Raw genomic sequence first — 6,837 nt, 5'->3', positions numbered from 1 at the left:
GTGCCTTGCGGTTGCAGGAACATGTGGCCCATGTGTATGTTGAAAGAATCCAAATGCTCTTAAACCCTGGTAATGCATCAGAATCTGGTGTGTGATTTTTATTTGGTGGGTTTTTTTAAATTTTTTTTCGTGTTGAAAACCAAGGTTTAGTGGCATATTGAAGCTTCGCGAACACATGGTTTTGGCTGTTGCTCACACAAGTGCGTATGACATTTTTAACAGGTTTTTAGGAGAAAAAAAGTCTGCCTGAAAATAGGAAAACACAAAGGGGAAATTAACTTTTCGGTATAATTTCCATCTACTTTTATTATCAATTATGCAGTGAGAAGTTCTGCAGTAGAATTGTTAAACTCTAAAGAATTTGTTTTCTAAAATGTGAACACAGGGAAAAATGGTAAGTCCTTATGAGATCATATTAGTTGTCTAAGTTGATGCTAGTGATAGTTCAGGAAAGCTACTGCATTTGGTCCTAACAAAACAAGACTACAGGCCAAGCAGAATATACTTCTGCAATGAGAACTTGAGCCATGAAATTTGAAAGAAGGATTTTATTTCCCCCCCCCAAGGCAAGCAAAACACTTATTTTCCCTCTGCTGTTTGAGAAAAGGGAAAAGGATTTTCTTTTTTACTGAACTCCTAGATGGTATAAACCCAAGCTTGGCTTGCAGCGGAATACTCCTTTTAGTTGTACATAGGAATATCAGGTTTATACTATTCTGAATTCCAAATCTATTTAATTGGTGGATTTGCTAATGGTTCAAAAGAACCAAAGTATTAAATGATTAAAGGCCGTTTTCCAAGTCGGCACAGGACCGTGGGAGCAGAGGAGGGCTAAGACCAGTAATTTTGTGGTGTCAGAGCGCTGCCCTTGCTGTATGGGTAACAGAAGAAGAGACTCTTAATTCTCCCAAAACAGGAGGTGTAGCAAAGAGTGCCTGGAAGGTGTGCCACAAAGAGGCAAATGTACCATACGCATACCAATGACCATTGCATGCTTGACCAGATTTTTCTGTTTGTGGTTTTTTTTTTTTTTTTGTTAAGTAGTTGTCTTTTTACATTGTTGACATTAATTAGTTGTTATTTCTTGTAAAAGTAAGCCATTAATTTATCTCTTGATTAAAGCCTCAGATTCTTTTGGCACAGTATTTGAGCTTCTCTTTGTATGTCTTCTTAACAGTTTGTCCAGAAGCCTTTTGCTCATAACATATTATAAAATATGAATACCTTTCCCAATCAGTCTTTCATGATGCAATTTTATCATGGGTCAATTTGATATCCCAGATCTTCCATTATTTTACATAAACATACAAATCAAAGGCACTCATGTTCTTTGTCTGTGACACTGGAGTTGATCAGTCACACAAGTATCAAGCTAAGCTATAAAATGAAATGACCCTTGTGCTCTTTTCATCTTTATCCTATGAATGTGTACTGACTTCAGAGCAATTATTTAGGATTTTTGTTAGTATAAAGGAGGGCAAAATTGGAGCTGTGGATTTTAGAGCGTATTAAGCCACTTAAGTCAACAGGAGTTGGCCTTTGATTTTAATCGCGCTGTTTTTTTTCATCCAGAAATACTAAGTGAATAGGTAGAGCTTGTAATGGTTGTTTCAGAGGACCCAGTTACTTGAGCTGCACATATGAGTAAAAAGTCTTAGCAACTCAATGTCATCAGCCAAAAGATGACAAAAATGACAAAACTGCTTTTATTGTGTATTTACGTGCATACACATGTTCATAAACATATGGCATGTGTATGCCTAATGGATGAAATTGTTATTTTAGTGTCTATTAACCTTAAGATTACTTGATGCTATCCCTTGCTATCCCTTACGCAGTCCCTATATAATGAGCAAAAAGGCCTATGTTGTTCAAAATATTTGGGAGGGAAGGGGGGAGTGTCTGTTTTAACCTGTAACGCTTTTTGCGAATTTAGTTCGCTTGGAGATATTTTATAAAAATAAAATAAATGTAAGTAGTGTTTTTTAGAGAATGGACTCAGTTGTCTTATGTCCATTGTCTCTGTATATGCTGAACTGTATTTCAGCCTATCTGCAGAACCACCTTTTTTTTTATTGGAGATTTCAATAAATTTCTTAGGTGATTGGAAGAATAAGCTGACTAGAAAGCAGACAGGCAGAAAGACTCCTTTGTACTCTCTACCAAGTAGCATGCCGCTTGCTCTCCTTTTGTTATATTAGTAAGTGCTGAGTAGTTGATTGTTAAGCCTGAACTCAAACCTCAGTTCATAGTAACATATAAGATTAAGATAATTAAGTTTGAATTTTTCTGGCCCAATAACTTACTTGACTTCACTTACCTATTCTTGTCTTACTAGAGTAACACTTGGCATATTGCTTATACATTCTGCAGCTTTTTGAGGATCTTGTAAAAGATAAGAACTAATAATTTTAAGAAATCCTTGATATATGCTGCAAAACACTGCCGATTTAAGAAAAAAAGGGGGAGGGGGGAAAGCTCAAGACTTGCCACACTTGCATTTGTGGTCAAGCTACAAATGCCATGATATGCAGCCTAACACAATGGGATCTTTATCTATGGTAGGTGTTGCCACTTAACTACTCTTTTACAAATTAGTGGGTTATTTTTGTTACAGCCTTACTGCATTAACTAATGTTTGCAGTGAAAAAAATTTACTCAGCCATAAAGTTAGAGGAGAACTTTGTTTTGTCAGCTCTAGAGGAGAACTTTCTTTAATGAGGATGCATTTTCTGCAGGATTTAAGGTTTGGTTGTTTCTTTGTCTTTTCTTATCCCTCTAAACATGCAGACATAATTGTTATCTATGGAAAGTCATCTTTTAGAGGACAGATGTGTATGTTGCCTCTGTTGCTAGATAACCTTTCTAAAAGCTTCAGAGAGATAAATATACTGTGTTAAGATGGTTGCGACTATCCAGTCATGTCAACTGGAAGGCAGCTCACATAGATATGCAAGGTATTTCCAAGTGGTGAAACCCCTTTCATAGTAGCTGAAAGCTGGAGTAAGAGACGTGTAACATGTTTCTCGGCCAGAATGTGTTACTGGAGAGAGAGTGCAATAGCAGCCTAGGATAGCATTCTGTCAAAAATATCAGCTCTTTCTGTTCAAGCTTCAGTCGTCAAAAGGTGTTGTGGTGGTGTTTTTTGAACTGAGTTTTCTTTTTTTAATGAGTTTCCATGTCACAGCTGGTTTGGCTTCCAAAGTTGTATAGAAGACGCTCAATAAGTTGATCGAGGTTTGTTGCAAAAGGGGAGGTGGGAAGGGAGGAGACTAAGTGGTCTTTCATTAGGTTACCATTCTCTTTCTGATGCTTTGCCTGCTCATAAATGAAGTGTTCTTGGTGAGGAGGATCCATTTCCTTTAAAATCTCTAGTGAGAAAGATGAATTTGTAGAACAGACAACTATGTAGTATGCAAAATTTATGATCAGTCTGAAAGTTTACTTGGAATAACTTGCCAAATTGTGTACATCCAAAATTCTATATTTACTTACATGTGTATTCATACTGTGTTGTATCTGTCTTGTGTCCAGCAGAAAGAGGTCTACTAGCAATAGTAAAACACGCTAACTCTCCCGAGACACCTACCAATTATTATAAGGCATCCCACCTTTGTGTTAGAAATAAGCCATATAGCTAAGGTTTTAATTAAGAAATAAAAATAATCTACATCTTTTTTATTGTATGGTTATAAAAACCATTGATAACTTTGTTTCTTATGGTTTGATTCTAACAATTGTGTTAGCCAATATTGATATGCAGAGGGTGAGGCATATTTACGTTCAATGATAATGTTCATTTCCAAGGCTGCTTTCAACTAGAGTAAGCTTAACTCTAAAATGAATTGGTGTTTTGGCCCTAATACTTGATACAAATGAAAAGATAAGCCCCAGAGAGTACATTACCTCATGACAGCTTTAGATTGCTTTAGAAAATGAATACATTCACTATCTTGCTAGCAAGATAGCTATAATTTCTTTCCTTTTTTTTTTTTTTTTCTTTTTTTTTTTTCTTTTTGAGTCTGAGGGGTAAAAATGTTACCATTTAAAGCATTTGATGAAGTCTCTTAGTGGTAAGAAGTATTTGATTAGTTCAGGAACTTTACTAATATGCTCCTCTGAGTGCTTTATTCTATTAAAAAAAAAAAAAGAAAATGTCCCTGTTACAAAAGGTCCCCAAAATGCCAGTTGTAGTCATCTCTTAAGGCTTGTTCTGGCTCTCTTTAGTGAAACTATCTTCATCTGTTTGATATGGCAGTTATATTCCCGTTGGAAGAGGGGGTTTTGTGGTGTGTTTGGGTGTTTGTTTTTTGGTTTTTTGTGGGGGTGGGTGGGACAGTAATAGTGAAAATCAGGGGGTTTAGTCAAATAGCATGTGATTTCCTGACAAGATGTGCTATGTAATCCTTAGAGTAGCTAGAATTAATAACAACTTGATGAGATAAAAAGTTCTCTAATGATCCTCTCCTATTAACGTATAAAATTAATTGCATGCTTGTTTGGGAAGGGACTTCAGGACAGGCAATTACTAAACAAAATAATCAAGTCTTTATACTCATTGTGCCTTACCCATGTCACACACACAGTGAGTATTTTATTATTAGTAATGGTGTTCTTTATGGGAGATCATTCCTGGACAGTGCCATTATGTTAGGCACTCTGACTGGGAAAGCAGACAGGTACTGCTCTGAGCAGCTTCTAGTCAAATAGCCAAAGCCTGGGAGGAATAAAAATCAATCTCAATAAACAATATGATGTTGGTTAACTTACAGCACTACTAACTTGCTTAAATTGCTTTTTTACTGCATTTGTCAGTATGTTGCACTACTGACATGGTAAAATAATACACAGATACATAGTATCCCTCCATAATCAAGGGAAACCATTAAAATTGCTCCTGTTCTCATTTCAGGGTGTTCCCTAGATAAGACTGCTGATATTCAGTTGTAGCTTTATCTAAGTAAATAAATCGTAAAAGTAAGTTTTTATTGACTTCACTGATTGCATTAAGACATTGCATCATTTGCATTGCAACCATGCAAGACTTCATTTATTGTTCCCAGTTCTTTTCATAAGAAGTGGGATTTTTCTGGACAAAAGCATAGAATCAGATTACTCCACTTTCATCACGTCAGGTTGTGTTACCTTTTTTTTCGTCAAAGTGCTACATATAACTTGTATCTCAATGCTGAGTGTAAGTATTTCAACATTTCCTTCCATTATGTATTACTAGTCCTACTTTTAATTATTCTTCCTGGAGTTGCTCATATTCATTCTTAAACTTAGTTGTGGTCAAAAAAGACCCAGTCCTGCTGGGATTGGTATCAAATGAGATTTTGCTTTTCAATTCAATGGCAGCAGAATCAAGCCTTCACTTTTTGTCATTCCTCCCGTTACTGCCTTTTTTTTTTTTATTCATGGGTCTTGTTTCTTCATGGTTTCAGTTTTTAAGGAAATTTATGGAACAACGGTCCTGATACCAAGACCTATGGCACTCCCGCCTATTAATCTTATCCTGTAATAAGAATTGGCTGTTTATTTCTTCCCTTTGTTTTATGTCTCAACCATTTTTTTTTATTCTGCTGGGACTTTGCTTCTCACCCATGGTTACCGAGTTGCCTTAATAGCCTCTTGTGATGAACAAAATGCCACATCTATAAATCTTTCTGTCTCAATTCACCCACAGTTTCAGTAGATCTGACCTTGAGAAGTTGTACTTGAGCTTTGAGGGCTTCCAGATATTTAACTTCTCTCATGTACAAAATGTGGCTATATCCCAGGCGGTGGTATTTGGAGACAGTGGAACAAAGCAGTAACCTCTCCTAACCTGGCTAAACCTGCTGAGCTCCTACCTTCCTTGCTTGTTTCCAACTTTGCTTACTTCTAATCTGTTTTATTCTTTAGAAAAGACTGAATGCTGTACAAATGTTGTTTTAAAGGGTACTAGTAAATACATCTGCGCCAAAATGCTGGGCCAATTTTTGCTTATATCAGTGTACATAGTGCAGAAATCATTTTTTTTTCTGGGGGAAATTGGTGCTTTGCTGTGCTTTTTGTACACCTACAAATCTAAGAGGTCAGCTTTTTATATTTTTGCTGGGGATTTTACCATATTTATATTTTGACATACGAACTGTGATTTAATAGCAGAAAGATAGCTTCCTTTCTCATGCTGGATTCTTTTTGCTAATCACACCGCTGCTGATGCGATACAGATGAATTTTAAATGTCCATCACTAAGTCTAAGTAACAGAAAACAAATTTAAGTTTCTATCACTGTTTAATAAGTAAAGCCTTTATCAATATAAGCAAAAGTACTTTATGTGTATGCTTTTAAATTTGGTGCTGCCATTAATATTTTTAAAAGTTACAAGCTTAATTACTCACTCGATGAACATATTATTTGTAACCAGTTTGACATGAACAGAGAAGCAAGTTCCAGGGTATTTAACTTTTGTCTTTCACCATGTAGAATTTGTCTTTCACTTTCTGTAATGTAGAAAAATTATACCAAACTTTGTGGGGGAAAAAAGAAAGCTGACTTTTATCTTTTAACTTTCATGTAGCAGATTTTAGTCATCATACCTTTTTTCTTTGCCAGACCTCCCTAGCGTAGTTTTGGCAGCATTGAATGGTGATGTCACATGCTGCTGTAACCTAAATTGCAGTAGTTCCTTATGCCTCCAAATGGGGAGGAGGGTACTGATTCCTAAACTTTCTTCAGTTCTTCTAATGTTTATGCCAAATACCTCCAGCACAGAGACTGATACAAAATCCTCTTTATGAGGGGAGAAGGGAGAGAAAGGGGAAAGCCATCTTTGTGGCTTTACATCAGTT

At 36.1% G+C, this 6,837-nt stretch overlaps 1 protein-coding gene across 1 annotated transcript in view; it reads left to right on the top strand.

Annotated features, from left to right (window-relative positions):
- The window catches only part of LOC309672987 (putative oxidoreductase ZK1290.5), a 51,425-nt gene that overhangs the window by 727 nt on the left and 43,861 nt on the right, over nt 1-6,837 (top strand).

Source organism: Vanellus vanellus (genome assembly GCF_965231255.1).
Source record: "Vanellus vanellus genome assembly, chromosome: 5".
Taxonomy (NCBI): domain Eukaryota; kingdom Metazoa; phylum Chordata; class Aves; order Charadriiformes; family Charadriidae; genus Vanellus; species Vanellus vanellus.
This window is presented reverse-complemented; position numbering and strand designations above follow the sequence as displayed.